Raw genomic sequence first — 18,313 nt, 5'->3', positions numbered from 1 at the left:
TTTGATGGGTTTCAGGGGGTGCACTGTCTTTAACAGTGTATTCGATCAGGCCTTGTAGCAAAGGCTGTGCCGAACCCATGTGGCTGATGTGTAGATCAATGCTAGGGTCCCACACCATACAAGGAAGCCCAACTGGGCAGCAGTTAGGAAGGTTAAGTGAGCAAATAAGCTTGATGGGCCTAAGCCCATTTCGAACTGGGCTATTAATTTAGATAATTAAAGGGGCGAATTCTGAGATGGATTAGCAGTTAGGATAGGGTCTTAATCCTATCCACTCAGAGAGTCCAGATCTGTATGTGATTCAGATCTAGAAACCTCCTAATAAGATTAGGATAAAGCTAATCTAATCTGCAGATAATATAAGGGTTTATCCTTATCATTAGAAGAGAAGGGTGATCCAAATATGATTTGGATAAGCACCTCCTAATGGGATTAGGAGCTGATCTTTTCAAATTAACAAAAGGAAGGAGGGGGCGACAGCCTAGAGAGAGAGACCAAGAAACACATCAGATCCTCTTTAGTGCTGAAATCAAGAAGAGAGAATTCTGCACCATGCGAATACTCTCTTGCTGCCTCCCTGCTCTTCCCGCCCTGTTTGCCAGTTCGATCTCCAGCTGTGGGAGAAGTCAAGATTGGATCTTGACATCAGTTCTTTGAGAAAGGATTGAAAAGGAAGTTGTGCTCACGTTCCATCCTGCTGTTTCTTGCGAAGGACAGAGTTCTTGGGAAAGAACACTGCTGATTCTGCTCCATCCTGCACTGCGCCATCTTCAGTGGGAGCAGTCTTTGGATCCTTCCTTGGGCGTGAACACATTCGTTGGGAGATATTATTTCTCCGTATCAGGTATCATTCTCTCCCATTCTTTTTGGTTCAAATCTGGTTCAGTTTAAGGTTCAAAATTTATCCTTGAAAATATGATTTTCTAAATAGGGAATGTGATTCCCAGTTGAAGGGAGAGAAAAAATTTTTGAAATTCACCCCTTATTCCGCAATCTTTGGGCGTCCATGTGATGGATCTCTCAACCCTTCAAGGGCTGTGGAAAGCCTAACCATGACAATGAATATAATTTTATTATGATTTATCCAAGACTATGATTTCCATGTAGTCTATGAGTTATTATCCTTAATGCGATTAGGAGTGGCCATCTCTTAATTGATTGGGTTTATGTGAATGAATCGGGAGAGGAATTCATATAATGGACTGAATAATCCAGGGTGTGAATTGAATGGTATAAAGGGATATATACACATGATTCATCTGAATATATAAGTTTTTTTTTGAACTTAACGCATTTCTATTTTGAGAACTCTAGTCGAGGGATCGAAGGGTTACTTGATAGAAGTAGATTTGATATATCTTGGGAAAGAATATTAAATAAAATTGGAAAAACTTCAGCTTATGGAAATGACAAATTATCTTGATTAATCTCATCCATTAATATTCATTGGAATGGTTAGGCGGACCAATGGTCCTAGCAATTTCAATTAATCCTTGCATATTTAGTTATTGATTACCCTTGCTTTTATTTTCTTTTTTGTATTTTTAATTCTCATTAGTTCTTATTGTTGGATCTGAATTTTGGTTGTCCAAATAATTAAGGAAGGCTGTAGTTCTAATATTTATTTTGTTAAATTCTCGTGGGAACAATATTTTTATACTACTTGATAACTAGTGCACTTGCTATGGTTATAATTTTAGCTATCAAGTTTTTTGCGCCGTTGCCGGGGATTTAATCCTGAAATAATATTAGAACTTGTTAACCTTGGTTAATTTGGATTTTTATTTCTGTTTTTATTTTTTTATTTTATTTGTTCAAACTCTTGTTGTGTTCAGATTTATTAGTGCATGACACGCACTAGAAGAGAAGGACTAGCAAGATTCGATCCCGAAATAGAGAGAACCCTTCGCTTATTGCAAAGAGCCAACAAAGGTAAAATGAGAGAGGAGGTTGAAGAAGGCAAACCAACAAAGAGAAGAGATGGCAGAAGCAAATCTCACCCTTTTGGACTATGCTTGTCCAACAATTGATGGGGCTACTTCCAGCATTTGCAAGCCCACAATTCAAGCCAATAATTTTGAAATCAAGCATGCAATTATCCAAATGATTCAGACGAGTATTCAATTTAGTGGGTTACCAAGTGATGATCCTAATGCACATATTGTTAAATTTCCTAGAAATATGTGATACATTTAAACATAATGGAGTTAGCGATGATGCTATTAGGCTTAGACTATTTCCATTTTCATTGCATGATAGAGCTAATGATTGGCTTAACTCACTCCCTGCAGGAAGCATCACCACTTGGAATGACTTAACCCAAAAATTCTTGGCTAAGTATTTTCCACTCTCTAAAACAACAAAATTAATTAATGATATCACTACTTTTGCTCAATTAGAGAGGGAATATTTGTATGAAGCATGGGAATGATTCAAGGAGATGCTTAGGAAGTGTCCTCACCATGGGATACCAACTTGGCATCAAATCCAAACTTTTTATAATGGTATTACCCCTCTAATCATCCCATTATTAATGCACTGTAGGTGGCACAATCATAAGGAAAACGCCTGAGGAAGCTTATGACCTAGTGGAAGAAATGGTGTCAAACAGATACCAATGGAGTAATAACCAAACTGATCGAAGGGGAGTACACCATATCGATTCTTTTGCAGCTCTATCTGCTCAACTTGCTAGTCTGAATAAAAAATTAGATACTCTTAATGCTGCAGCAATAAATACAATATCTAGCAATCCATGTGATTTTTGTGGCCAATTAAGACATATTAATTCTATCCATTAGGTAATCCTTTTGCTTCAGCTGAAAGTGCTAATTTTATTTCTCATGGTGGCAGGCCAAATTTCAACCCCTATTCGAACACATACAACCTAGGGTGGAGGAATCATCCAAATTTTTCATGGAACAACAACCAACAAAAAGCGCCCATGGGATTCCAACAACAACTGCCCCCACAAGAAAAGAAGGGCAATTTAGAAGAAATGATTTCTAAGTTCATTAATCTTGCTGAAACAAAATTTCAAGAACATGAAAAAAGATTTTGAAGTCAAGAAGCATCAATTAAGAACTTAGAAGTCCAAGTGGGGCAGATTATGAATATGTTGTCAGAAAGAAAAGAGGGATGATTGCCCAACAACACAAAGAAGAACCCAAGGGAGCAAGTGAATGCCATTGCTCTAAGTGGAAAAACAAATGGCGAGACCCAGAAAGATGATCAAAAAGCTGAAGTGTTCGATCCACAAAAGGAGACCGAAAGGAGTACACCTAAACTGAATTTAGATGCTATTAAACTTCCTCTCCCCTACCCTAGAAGAGTTTTGAAAGCTAATTTGGATAAACAATTTGGAAAATTTTTAGAAGTGTTTAAAAAGATACATATTAACATCCCTCTTCTTGATGTATTGTCACAGATGCCAAAATATACCAAATTCTTGAAGGAGGTGATTTCAAACAAAAGGAAATGGGAAGACTGTGAGATGGTGAAGTTTACTTTTCTAGTTCAGGCAATTTAAACTTTTTTTGGAGTACTACATCAAGGTATAAGCACAATTCTTTAAAGTCCATAGTCCCCAGGTTATGAACCCCTTTTAGCTTCTAGATTTCTTCCTTCATTTTCTCCATTTTCTCATTCGATCACTCGCAATTGAGGTTGGCTTGTTTAGGAGGATAGAGTGGGAGACACGAGGGTCTTCTTCTTCAAAGTCATTGACTTGGTTGACTACTAGATTTGTGGGTTGCTTGGTGAAGATGGTAGGTTGTGGCCTTAGGGTCGGCGATGTGGTACCTACGGTGAATACAAACTAGGTAGAAATCCCAGTACTGGTGGGGATGGAAAAGGTTTGAGCCTGGGCAGTGGCTTGGGGGTTGGTAGAATTTCTTTTTGAGAGTGAGTCCACCCAAGTAGACATTTCTGAAAGCCTTTCTTGAAAACAGAGAAATTCGTTGTATGAAACAGTAGTGGGTCTAGCGGTCTCCACATTAGTCATGTCCTACTACCCTGAGCCCTCCGAGGTCGTGCCTTCAGTTGCCATGGTACGGGCAAAGGAATGGGTCACAATTTATTGGACCTCGTGTTGTCCTGTAGTAGGTAAAAAATTATTCATTGGTTGCAAGAGAGAAGATAAAGAAATTGATTTTCAACATTTGATGAGATTGATTAGACTCTTTTTTTTATCCTTCGTTTTTTTATTTTCTTTCTTTTTTGATTTTGATGATTTTTTATTTAATTTTGATTTTGATTCTACTTTATGGGTTGATTTGATGAACTTGGTAAACTTAATTTTGATTTTTTTTATGCTTTGATTTTTGATATTCGATGAATTGGATTGAAGAATTTGGTAAATTTGATTTCGATTTTTGATGATTTGATTGGATGTGTTGATTTGACAACTTAGCCTTGATTTTAGTTTTTGCTATTTGATGAGTTGATTTGATGCTTTGATTCTGATCTTTGTTATTTGATGAGTTAATTTGCCAAATTTGATATTTGATGAATTGATTTGATGAATTTGATGATTTTGTTAGTATTTGATTGAGACATTAGTGACCCAAAACAAAAGAGAGCTCCTTCATTAATGTTCATTACATCCACTTTTTCCAAAAAGAAAAGGAGATACAACAATCTTGATCAGCTGGAAGGAATGTCAATGCCATAGTATGTCAAAGTGCCTTCGAGTATCACCATTCGATTTACCACTTGCATTGTATATGCTTCCATGCAGTTGACAAACTCTTTGTATCTGATGTTGGCACTAGTAGCCTCATTCCTAGCTTAATGGAGCTGGCGGCGAGTTTCCTTGGTTTTGACTTCCAACCTTTGATTCTCATGAAGTGCCTCTGATAATTTCTCCATTGTTTCAAAATGACTTGCTTGGGCTTCACTCAACTTTTTGCTTGATGTGCTCTCTTATTTACATTTTATGGAATCCTTGTGCCTCCCAATCCTTCCTGCACCTCATTTATCTTGTTTTTCTCATGAAGCTCTAGTGTTGCTTTTAAGTATGGATCATCTAAAGGGTGCTTGAGAGAATCCTCTGATATGGTACCTTTGGATGGAGGCCTTACTGGGGTGGGGAGCTCGGGTGGTGGCACTAAGGGTGACGGGAAACCTTAATTGCACACCCAATCCCTCTATGTATGATCACACATCGGCTTGGTGGTTGGCAACGGGGTAGAGAATTCCCTTTTACTAGAAGCCTAGTGCTCTTTGAACCTCCTTTCCATGTTCCCACAATAGCTGATAAAATCAACCATGTCTCCTTTGATGTCATCGATAGTTGGAATGAACTGTAAGAAGCCTAGTTGCCTTAGGACTCATACCGGGACCTATGGTGCTAATCCATATAAGCCTGCTAGAGCCATACTTTGTCTTCCTTCTATGGCTAAGCAAGGTTGATTGCACCCTTCTTGGATAGACAACCCAATGTTTCAATTAACCTTTCCTTCTGTGGCCCTTTGTAATGACGCCAAGTTTTGTTTCTCTATCAAGGCTGCTACTTGTGGATTAGTGTCCAATATTTCTTTTATGTGGGCTGAGATAAAAATTTTACAGTGTGGATGACCAAATGTGGCAAATGTTGTATCAACCATAGATGTAAGATTTGGAGGGATCCACGGAATTGAAGGAATGAGATCATATGGATGGCTGAACCCTGTAGGTAGGTTGGGCGAAATTTCAAAAATTTCCTCTTCCCTCATCCAAGAATCACATTCCCTGTTTTAGAAAATCTGCATTTTCAATGATCCATCTTGAATCATAAACCTAACCACATCTGAAACCAGAAGCAGGAGAGAGGGATGTACCTGATACAGAGAAACAATATCTCCCAATGGAGGTGTTCACGCCCAAGGAAGAAACCAAAGACTGCTCCCACTAAAGATGGCGCAGTGTAGGATGAAGCAGAATCAACAGTGTTCTTCCAAAGAACCAAATCCTTCACAAGAATCAGCTGGACGACACGTGAGCTCGACTTCCAATCAGCCCTTTAACAAATGACTGATATCAATAACCGTTATTGATCACTCCTACTGTCGTGGAGATGCATTGTCAATGGCGGCAGCGGTAGGGAGAAATCAGCAGAGTCTTATTGGAAGTTGTTTTCTCTCTTCTGTAATATTTTCTCTGTAGGTGAGAATGTCATCTTCTAAAGGCTGCCGCCCCCTCCTCTTTTTATAACCTTAAAGGGATCAGCTCCTAATCCTATTGGGAGGTTTCCAGATTAGATCAGCCCCTTTATTTAACTGATCAAATCAGCCCAGTATGAAATGGGCTTTAGGCCCAATAACTATATGTGCTCACTTAGCCTTCCAAATTGCTGCCTAGTTGGGCTTCCTAGTATGGCATGGGACCCAAGCATTGATCTACACATCAGCCATAAGGGTTCGGCCAGGCTTTGTTACAAGGCCTAGTCGTATTCACTAGAAAGCCCAGTGAACCCCTTGAGCCCATCACATGGACTCTATGGGCCCAAAACTTACACTAAGTGGTCTCTGGGCCAAGCCACCTTGTAACACCCAGGGACTGTGGGAAAATGCAAGATTAGCCCATCAGGTATTACCCTCAATGGTCTTTCAATTAACCTCTCAGCCCATAATGATCAAACACTACCTGACAAGAAAAGACCTCTCCCTCGGCTGCAAGGAATAGTGTTGCACTCTCTACTCACATGGATCTCGGGAATTAAAACCTTTTTGCAAATAATTTGAAACCATAATATATATATTTATATTCGTATATGAAATATATTTTGCAAAACAAATTTTAATGATTGAAATCGGCTGTCAGCAGTCTTGGTTTCCATCAGTGAGAGTGCATCCTCGATCATTACCTTTGTCCGACAAAGGGGCTGATCCTATCACTATGATCACCCACTCAGATGAATTCTTGGACTGTCCCAACATACCCAGGTTTTGACCCCAGGTCTAGGGGTCAGGTGTGACTTTCTAGTTTTGCCCACTAATCACCAATGTCTAGGGCAATACTGGAAATCTGGTCTGCTTCAGGGTTTCAAGTAAACCTACACTACGTGTACCTTGTGTCTTACCCTGGTAGCTGAGACAGGCCACCCCAACACTTGGTGGCACATCAGTGTCAGCCTTAGTAGGATAAATCTCCCCAGACTTATCCAATGACTGTTAACATTCTAAACTAACACGAGTCTCATTAAGTGTCTAGTTTAAAAGTATTACACAGAAACACACCACAATAACATGAATCAAATACATACTTTATTCATTTACAATAAATGCCATAAGTACATCAGTCTGATTGGAGCTAAGGGCATACAACTGTCTAACAGCTCCCATAGCCCTCTCCTTTGGCTATATAAAGAGGGGGGGTGGACCAGCTCTAGCATCACTCACTCCAAGATCCAAGAGATCATCAAGAAAGTCAAGAAACTCAAGAAAGCAGTTCGGCCATGGAGAAGCAGAGCATGGATATTATGTAGATCATGAGTAGCTAAGCTTCTTTTCTTGGTTCAAGGGGGAGGTTCGATTGTGTCATTGTGAGGTTCTATAGTTAATTTATTTTCCTACTTTCTAATTCAAGTATTCATTGATTCTTGTGCATATTTTTATTGGATGTTGATGTTAATTAGTTTGACAAATTGAATTAATGTTGATTTTCCTACTGCTATCCATGGTTCTGCGATCCATAATTGTCACGAATAGTGGTACAAGTAGCAATTAGGTTAATATATTTCTGGGTCAATTGTTCATGATAGCCTTTGACCAATGTATAAACCTGTTTTAACCTAAAGGGAATCGATGGAACAAAATTCGATAATTGCAGTTATCTCAATTATTGTTATTTTGGTTTAACTGTTTCACAAAGCTTAATGCTATCATTAATTATCATGGAGTGCTATCGTACCTAGTTGATTAAAGATAAGTGTTGATTGCATGTTGGGTTTGGTCAAGTGATTTAGGAAAACACAAGGTTTATTATGACTATCCCAATAAATCTAAGGTTAAATGCTTGAATTGCAAGACCACCGAAGTCTACCTCTGATCGATGGCCAATTGACTAAATTGAACCTTTGACCCAGAATTCGGTAAGACTGATCACTTCTTGTTAGTTGAATTTGCTATTGCTTTCTTGTTCTTTTAAAATCAGTTATTTAATTTTCCCACTCAGTGATAATATTCATTCGGCTAAGAGATTACTGTTAGCTCCCTGCGGGATTTGACCTAGTACCAATTTTACTACAAATATTTTGTTGTAGGACTAGTACTAATTTTGAGGGCTTCGACAACCCGTCAAGGAAACAACACACGACCCTATTGTGAAAACATACCCAGATGTAGACTTTCTATCATCTGGATCCGACTGGAAATTGACATCAGTATACCCCTGGATCTATAGTGAGCTACCATCGAATACTAGACAAAACTCTTTTGTCCTTCAAAGGTACTTAAGTATATTTTTCATAGCGGTCCAGTGTTTCTACCCAAGGTTGGCCTGGAATGCACAACATGGCATACATGTTGTGACGAATGCACAACATGGCATACATGATGCTCCCTACGGTTGAGGCATAGGGAATGTCCTTCATGCCCTCAATCTCCTCAAAAGTCTTGGGAGACATCTTCTTGGAGAGAGTGACTCCGTGCCTGAAAGGAACATTTCCTTCTTAGAGTTCTCCATGTTGTATCTCTTGACAATTTTGTCAATGTAAGTAGATTGGGATAATCCTATTATCCACTTTTATCTATCTCTATAGAGTCAAAGACCTAGTATGTAGGAGGCTTCTCCAAGATCTTTCATGGAGAATTGCTGTGACAGCCATACTTACACCGTAGTCAACATTCCTACATCATTTCCAATGAGTAGAATGTCATGTATATACAGAACCAGAAACGTAACCTTATCCCCACTGGACTTCATGTAAACACAGGGCTCATCCGGATTCTGCTCAAAGTCAAACTTTTTGATGGTAGAGTCAAAATGGATGTTCCAACTCCTAGAAGCTTGCTTAAGTCCATATATGGATCTATTTAATTTACATACCATGTGTTCTTGACCCACAACTATGAAACCTTGTGGTTGCTGCATATAGATATCTTTAGTAAGATCTCCATTCAGGAATGCAGTTTTGACATCCATTTGCCAAATCTCGTAGTCATGGTATGCTGCTACAGCTAGCAAGGTCTGAATGGATTTAAGCATGGCCACAGGTGAAAAGTTTTCCTCATAATCAATGCCCTCTTTCTGATATACCATTTCACCACCAGATGAGCTTTGTAGGTCTCAACCTTACCATCGGGGCCCTTCTTCCTCTTATAAATCCATTTGCAACCAATTGCTTTTACCCCGGGGGGCGGATCTACTAGAGTGCAGACTCCATTGGTCTCCATTGAGTCCATCTCAGCTCTCATGGCATCTACCCACTTTAGGGAATCTATGTCCAACATAGCTTTTACATAAGTCACGAGATCCTCCTCACTAGTCAAGGCTTCCACCAGGTAACTATCCTGATCATAGCCAAAACGGTGGCCTGGGTACCCGGGTAGATCTTCTAGGTTGGTCAATACTAGGAACTTGTGGGACCCCTCCCACTGGTCCTGAGCTCTCCTCATCAAGAACTATTTCCTGACGATGGGTGCCCAGGATATAATCATTTTCCAAGAACTGTACATTTCGGCTATAGAACACCTTCTGCTCACTTAGGTCATAGAATAGGTAACCCACAAAGCCTTTTGGGTAGCCTATGAATAAGCAACGACTGGTCAGGCTTCTGAGACCAAACGAAGAGAGTATCAAGAATGGGAGGAGAAAAATTCTCTTGCATGTTGTTATATTATAGCCTCTTTGGATAATCTAATACAGTGACAATTCGATAAGATCGAAGTGTCCAAGGATATATTGGATAGTCTAAAAACTGCATGAGGAGCAAAACCGTTCTACTCGTCAGGTCTTAAAATTGTTTATGACTGCACTGATGACCGAGAACCAACAGGTTCATGACAATTGTCTAAAGATGATGGATTATATTAATGAACCGGAGGATTTCAAGTCAGAGCTAGACCATGACACCAAAATTTATGCTATCCTCAATTCCTTGCCTCCCTCCTTCAATCAGTTTATCATGAACTATAACATGAACAAGCTAAATGTTAGCCTTCAGGAACTCAGTAATATGTTGTAGAGGGCTGAAGAACTAATTAAGAAGGATAAGTCGATAGCTGCTTGTTGAAGGATAAGCTGATAGCCTTCAAGACTTCAACTTCTACCCGATTGGACCTAAGTGCAAGTGGAAGTTGTTAGACAGTTATGCCCTTTAGCTCCAATCAGATTGATGTACTTTTTTGACATTTATTGTAAATAAATAAAGTACATAATTGATTCATGTCATTGTGGTGTGTTTTTGTGTAATACCCTTAAACTGGACACTTAATGAGACTCATGTTAGTTTAGAATCTTCATAGCCATTGGATAGATTTTGGGAGATTTATCCTACCAAGGCTGATGTGCCGCCAAGTTGGTTAGAGTGGCTTGTCTCAGCTACCAGGGTGAGACCTGAGGTACATGTAGTGTGAGATTTCCTGAAACCCTAAATCGGACCAAAATTCCAATATTGCCCTAGACCTTGGAGATAAATGGGCAAAACTGGAATATTACACTTGACCCTAGACTCAATAATGATACTACAATAGTTATCGGATTGGGCTATCTTTGATATGCCAATCAGAGAGATCCTTAGAGGGGGTCAAAACCTGGGTATGTTGGGACAGTCCAAGAATTCATCTGAGTGGGTGATCATAGTGACAAGATCAGCCCCTTTGTCGGACAAAGTGAATGATCGGGGATGCACTCTCTTTGATGGAAACCTAAATTACCGGCCGTTGATTTCAACCGTTGAAATTTTTTTTGCAAAATAAATTTATATAAAGATATACATATATATTATGATTTCAAAATGTTTGAAAATGGTTTTAATTCCCGAGATCCATGTGAGTACAGAGTGCAGCACTGCACCTTACAACCGAGGGAGAGGCCCTCTCTTGTCGAGTAGTGTTTGATCCTTATGAGTTGAGAGGTCAAGTGTAAGATCATTGAGGGTAATACCTAATGGGCTAATCTTGCACCTGCCCATATTCCTTGGGTTTTCATAAGGTGGCTAGACCCAAGGACCAATTATTGTAAATGTTGGGCCCATTAAGAGCCCATGGTGATGGACTTAGGGGTTCACTATCTCCTATAGTGAATTTGGCCAGGCCTTGTAACATAGGCTAGGCTGAACCCATGTGACTGATTTGTAGATCAATGTTTGGGTCCCACGCCATACAAGGATGGCCAACTGGGCAACAGGTTAAGAGGTTAAGTGAGCACATAGACTTAATGGTCCTATTGCCCAATTCGAACTGGCTTAATAAGATTAATTAAATAGGGGTGGTTCTGGAATTTGGATCAGCAAATAGGATAAGGAATTATCCCTATCCACTCAAAGAGTCCAGATCCAAATAATGATTTTGATCAGGAAACTCCTAATTTGATTAGGAAGCCTAATCTTTATCTACAGATAAGATAAGGATTATCCTTATCTCTTAAAGAGAGTCCAGATCCATATATATAAGATTTGGATTAGGAAACACCTAATAGGATTAGGAAAACCTCTCCTTAAGGCTATAAAAAGGAGAGCAAGGTAGACCTCAATAAACAACTTATAGTCTATTGAATCAAGAGAGAAGACAACACACAGTTTGACTGCTCCTGTCTTCTGCTCCTTTCTGTCCAGTGAATACTCACCCATCATATTCGTGAACGCCAATGTACCGTGAGAGAGCCATCCATTTTGGGATAGGCCCCTCCCACATCAGTCTATGATGCCTCTATCATCTTATTAAACATTCCAACAGATCCAACAGCAAATGGATAGCCCAATTTTATGGTGCATTTCCTCATTATTGAAGGACCCATCTTCATGTTAATGATAGAAGGCCTTTAGAGAGTTCATTGTTAGACAGTTTTGTATGCCCTTAGCTTCAATCAAATTGATGTACTTTATGAGTTTATTGTAAATGAATAAAAGTGCATATTTGATTCATGTTCCCTTGGTATGTTTCTGTGTAATACCCTTAAACTGGACACTTATAGAGACTCGTGTTAGTTTAGAAAGTTCACAGCCAGTGGGTCGGTCTGGGGAGACCTATCCTGACAAGGCTGACACTGTGGTGCCATTAAGTCGGTTGAGGTGGCTTGTCTCAGCTACCGGGGTGAGACCCCAGGCACATACAGTGTGGGATTAATTGAATGTTTGAACTGGACCAGATTTCCAGTATTGCCCTGGACCTTGGAGATTGAAGGGCAAAACTGGAAAGTTACACCCGACCCCTAAACTCGATTATGATACTGCACTAGGTGTCGGATCGGGGTGTCTTTGATGTACCAATCAGTGAGATCCTTAGCGAGGGTCAAAACCTGGGTATGTTGGGACAATCCAAGAATTCATCTGAGTGGGTGATCATAGTGACAGGATCAGCCCTTTGTCGGACAAAGGTAATGATCGGGGATGCACTCTCACTGTTGGAAACCAAGACTGCCGGCAGCCGATTTCAACCGTTGAGATTTTTTTTGCAAAGTATATTTTATATGAGATATAAAAGTATATACATTATGATTTCTAAAATGTTTGCAAAAGGTTTTAATTCCGGGGATCCATATAAGTGGAGAGTGCAACACTGTTCCTTGCAGCCGAGGGAGAGGTCCTCTCTTATCGGGTAGTGTATGATCATTAAGGGCTGAGAGGTTAAGTGTAACACCATTGAGGATAATACCTGATGGAATAATCTTGGCCCAGGGACCACTTAGGGTAAGTGTTGGGCCCATAGAGCCCATTTGATGGGTTTCAGGGGGTGCATTGTCTTTAACAGTGTATTCGACCAGGCCTTGTAACAAAGGCTGGGCCGAACCCATGTGGCTGATGTGTAGATCAATGCTTGGGTCCCACGCCATACAAGGAAGCCCAACTGGGCAGCAGTTAGGAAGGTTGAATGATCACATAAGCTTGTTGGGCCTAAAGCCCCTTTCGAACTGGGCTATTTATTTAGTTAATTAAAGGGGCGAATTCTGAGATAGATTAGCAGATAGGATAGGGTCTTAATCCTATCCACTCAGAGAGTCCAAATCTGAATGTGATTCAGATCTAGAAACCTCCTAATGGGATTTGGATAAAGCTAATCTAATCTGTAGATAAGATAAGGGTTTATCCTTATCACTAGAAGAGAAGGCTGATCCAAATATGATTTGGATAAGCACCTCCTAATGGGATTATGAGCTGATCTTTCAAGTTAACAAACAGAAGGAGGGGGCGGCAGCCTTGAGAGAGACCAAGAAACACATCAGATCCTCTTTAGTGCTGAAATCAAGAAGCGAGAATTCTGCAGCCTACGAATACTCTCTTGCCACCTCCCTGCTCTTGTCGCCCTGTTTGCCAGTTCGATCTCCAGCTGTGGGAGAAGTCAAGATTGGATTTTGACATCAGTTCTTTGAGAAACGATTGAAAAGGAAGCTGTGCTCACGTTCCATCCTACTGTTTCTTGCGAAGGACAGAGTTCTTGGGGAAGAACACTGCTGATTCTGCTCCATCCTGCACTGTGCCATCTTCAGTGGGATCAGTCTTTGGATCCTTTCTTGGGCGTGAACACCTTCATTGGGAGATATTACTTCTCCATATCAGGTATTATTCTCTCCCATTCCTTTTGGTTCAGATCTGGTTCAGTTTAAGGTTCAAGATTGATTCTTGAAAATATGATTTTCTAAATAGGGAATGTATTCCCAGTTAAAGGGAGAGAAAAATTTTTGAAATTCGCCCCTTATTCCACAATCTTTGGGCATCCATGGGATGGATCTCTCATCCTTTCAGTGGTATCAGAGCTCAGGTTCAAATCTTGAACCATTCTGTTTCAGATCTGAACCTGCGCAATTAGGGAGAAGGCGTTCTACCCAATTTGCGCAGATTTGGTTTTTCGGAAATTTGTTCCCAAAACCGATGGACAAATAATCTGAAATTTATTTTAAATAAATCTGATTATTATTTAGAATTGTTCTTTATAATTTTCTTGATTTATGGGTTGTTCATACAAGAGGAGATCAAATTCTTGGTTTGCGCAGGGAACCTGCGATTTTGCAGTTCTTGAATTATTTTGGGTCTGTAAATAATTTTTTTTATTTTCTAGACTCAATGTATAGGTATTCGATCTAATGTAATTATTAATAGAAAAAGGATTTCTATTTATTTTTATTTTGGATCGAAGTTGGAGGCGTAGAAAAGGAGTTTTCGCAGAGAAGGAGATTTCGTAGATAAGAGAAATGCTATCTGCGATTTGCAGTTTGTGAAACTGCATTCTATGATCTAACCTCTGTTTTGCAGGAAGGATTGTGCAAACAGCCCTGTTTGACTGATTCTTGTTTTTCCTTTTTTTAATTTCAGATTATTTTCTTGAATTAAGGATTTAATTAAAAATCAAACACTAGACCCATTCAAACCAAGATTGGTTCAAAACTGTTTGGACCAATTCTAGGGTTTAATCAAGGCTGAATGTCAGCCCTAATTTCCCACTAATGGGCATAAGGATTGATATTTAATTAAATTGTTAATTCAGCCCAGCCTGTAAAGGCCCAGTTTTAAATAGTTAAAACTGCAAAAGCCCATTTTAAAGGATAAAGCTATATGGGCCGAACTGGGTAACCCTAATTCAACCCTTATACCTAGATAATATTAATGGTTAATATTATGAAATTTTAGCGGGCTTCCAATGGGCCTTACAGATAATTAATTGATTGGATCAATTTATCCCTGCATGTGATGTATGGATGTGTGATGTGCTGCGTACATGGGCCATAAGTACTGGCCCATGCTCATTCGACAGTGGCTCTTGCGCACACCATGGCTGAATGCACATCATTGCCATGGTGTCCCTTTTGGTCATTGGATGACTTCCCTCAATGGTGGGCCCCACACCTCATCAAGAGGTTATGTGCGGAACCCTAGCCGATTCAAGGCTCACCGAAATCTGGCTTTATGAAAGTTAGTGGGAGCCACTTTTGTTTGACCTAAATCAAACTAGGGCGTAATTTTGTTCCCTCCAGCTAATATGAGTGCATGTGATAGGGAGATTCATATGATGAACTCTCTAAACGCCTTCCACCATTAGCATGGGTCCTTCAGTAATGAGGAAACGCACTAGAAAATGGGCTATCCATTGGCTGTTGGGCTTGTCTGAGTGTTTCATAAGATGATAGGGGCGTCATAGACCGATGTGGGAGGGGCTTCACCAAAAAATGGGAACTCTCTCACGGTACCTTGGCGTTCACGAATATGATGGGTAAGCCCTCATTGGACAGAAAGGTTTACCTGAAAATGGCTCTGAACCTTGTCTGACAGAGGCCAAAGGGAAAACTCATATGATGAGTGGATGTGATCCTTCAAAGAAGGGTGGTGGGGTTATGTAGCTGAAACAGTTGGCTCCATGCACCCTATGTGATTTCCCACATTTCCAGAGACAACCCATAGTCTCCGTCACTGAGAGAGGAGGGAAATCTCAGAGACGAATAAATGGAAATGGATCGTAGATTAAAATTCATATCTATGAAATGAACATGAATCAAATTAGGTTGTGGAATGATGTTTGCTCTTTTATCAGAAAATGGCAAACGGATCTTTTGCAAAACTGCTTGATGACAACAAGTTGAAGGGCCCAAACTATGCTGACTGGTACAGGAACCTTATGCTGGTCCTAGCTTCTGAAAAGCTGGACAAAGTGGCAAAGAATCCTGCCCCGGAGCATCCGGGTGATAGGGCTTCTGAGGCCCGAAGGAGAGACTATCAAGAATGGGAGGAGAAAAACTCCCTTGCCCGGTGTTACATCATTGCCTCCTTAGACAACCCAATGCAGAGGCAGTTCGATCAGATCAAACATGCCAAAGACATATTGGATAGTCTCAGGACAATGTATGAAGAGCAGAATCGTTCTACTCGACAAAAGGTCTTGAAACAGTTCATGACCGCACAAATGTCCAAGGGTCAACAAGTTCACGACCATTGCCTTCGGATGATGGGATACATCAACGAACTGAAGACTCTTGGATCCGGGCTGGACCTTGCAACCCAGATAGATGCTATCCTTAACTCTTTGCCTCCTTCCTTTAATCCGTTCATCATGAACTATAACATGAACAAGCTGAATGTCAGCTTACAAGAGCTCAGCAATATGTTGCAAAGAGCTGAACAACTGATTAGAAAGGATGAGCCTGTAGCCATGCTTGTTGAAGCTAACAAGACAGGCAAGAGAAAGAGGAAGGCAAAGAAGCCTCAGAAGAAAGCCACTAAGAGCAAGAAGCAGAAGAAAGACAAAGCATTGGATGCCTGTCACTTCTGCAAAAAGACCGGCCACTGGAAAAGGAAGTGTCCTGCCTACCTGGAATCCAAAAAAGGTAACTTCGAAACTTGTGTTATAGAAACCAATTTGTTGGGAGCTTCTGCATCCTGGTGTATTGACTCCGGGGCTTCAACTCATGCTTGTAACTCACTGCAGGGGTTCAAGGTAAGTAGAAGGCTGAGTGAAGGAGAAGTCACACTCTACTTAGGGACTACTGTAACTGTTGCAACCGCGGCCATAGGAATCGTGGTGTTAATTTTTAGAGAATGAACAATTGTACTGAAAGACTATCTTTATGTGCAAAATTTAAGGAGAAATTTGATTTCTGTCTCAAAACTATGTGCAGATGGTTATTCTATCTTCTTTAGTAATACGATTACTATTAAAAGAAACAACAGATTCATCGCATACGGGGAACTGGAGAACGGTCTCTATGTTCTACATCCTTCTCTAGACACTAACATAACCGAAACTACGTCGGCTGAAATCCCTAAGAAGAGAGCTCGTGATACAGTTAATCCCACGTGTCTGTGGCATTATCGACTTGGCCACATCGGTGTTGACCGAATCACAAGGTTGGTAAAGGATGGTCCTTTGGATTTTCTAACTATAGAAGATCTTCCCACTTGTGAGCCTTGCCTACAAGGCAAGATGACGAAACGGCCATTTAACGGTAAGCCTAAAAGATGTACGGGCACACTTGACCTAATACATACTGATGTATGTGGTCCCCTGAGTGTTAGGGCATGAAATCAACACATGTATTTCATCACCTTCATAGATGATTTTTCACGATACGGTTATGTGTACCTAAAGAGACACAAGTCTGAATCCTTTGAAAAGTTCATAGAGTTCAGACAAGAGGTCGAGAAACAGTTAGGGAGAGAAATTAAGGCCCTTCGATCAGATCGAGGTGGCGAGTATCTCTCTGACGAATTCAGGGACTACTTAAAGGACAATGGGATAGTATCACAATTAGCTCCTCTTGCTACACCACAACTTAATGGTGTTTCGGAGATGAGGAATAGGACCTTATTGGATATGGTCCGGTCACTTCTCATACACTCAGAGTTACCCACATCCTTTTGGGGTTACGCATTACAGACTATGATTTATGTGCTGAATCAGGTTCCAACCAAATCGGTTCTGAATACTCCATATGAACTTTGGACCGGAAAGAAACAAAGTGTCAGACACTTTAAGATTTGGGGTTGTCCAACACATGTTAAAAGAACGAGTGCAAACAAGTTGGAATCCAAGACCAGCCGTTGCCTATTTGTAGGCTACCCAAAAGGCTTTGTAAGTTACCTATTCCATGACCCAAGTGAGCAAAAAGTGTTCTGTAGTCGTAATGCACAATTCTTGGAAATCGACTATATCCTGGACACCCATCGTCAGGAAGTTGTTCTTGATGAGGAGAGCTCAGGAGCAGTGGGAGAAGTACCACAAGTTCCAGGTAGTGACCAACCTAGAAGATCCACTCGGGTATCCAGGCCAGCAGTCCGTTATGGTTATGACCAGGATAGTTACCTGGTGGAAACCTTGACTAGTGAGGAGGATCCCGTGACTTACATGGAAGCTATGTTGGACATAGATTCCCAGAAGTGGGTGGAGTCCATGAGAGCAGAGATGGACTCAATGGAGACCAATGGAGTCTGGACTCTAGTAGATCCGCCCTCCGGGGTAAAAGCAATCGGTTGCAAATGGATTTACAAGAGGAAGAAGGGCCCCGATGGTAAGGTTGAGACCTTCAAGGCTCGTCTGGTGGCGAAAGGGTACACTCAGAAAGAGGGCATCGATTATGTGGAAACCTTTTCGCCTGTGGCCATGCTTAAATCCATTAGGATCCTGCTAGCTGTAGCAGCATACCATGATTATGAGATTTGGCAAATGGATGTCAAAACTGCATTCCTGAA

The 18,313-nt window shown here is 40.6% G+C and overlaps 1 non-coding gene across 1 annotated transcript; it reads right to left on the bottom strand.

Moving 5' to 3' along the window:
• Positions 1-2,362: 2,362 nt before the first annotated feature.
• LOC148871626 (small nucleolar RNA R71) lies at positions 2,363-2,469 on the bottom strand. The gene has a single exon (XR_016108570.1). It is a non-coding gene; the product is annotated as a small nucleolar RNA R71 (small nucleolar RNA).
• Between the last annotated feature and the right edge of the window lie 15,844 nt (positions 2,470-18,313).

This window comes from Nelumbo lutea, chromosome 2, assembly GCF_056320005.1.
Source record: "Nelumbo lutea isolate HS-2025 chromosome 2, American lotus-T2T, whole genome shotgun sequence".
Taxonomy (NCBI): Eukaryota; Viridiplantae; Streptophyta; class Magnoliopsida; order Proteales; family Nelumbonaceae; genus Nelumbo; species Nelumbo lutea.
The sequence above is the reverse complement of the archived record's forward strand: the minus strand, read 5'-3'. Positions and strand labels throughout refer to the sequence as shown.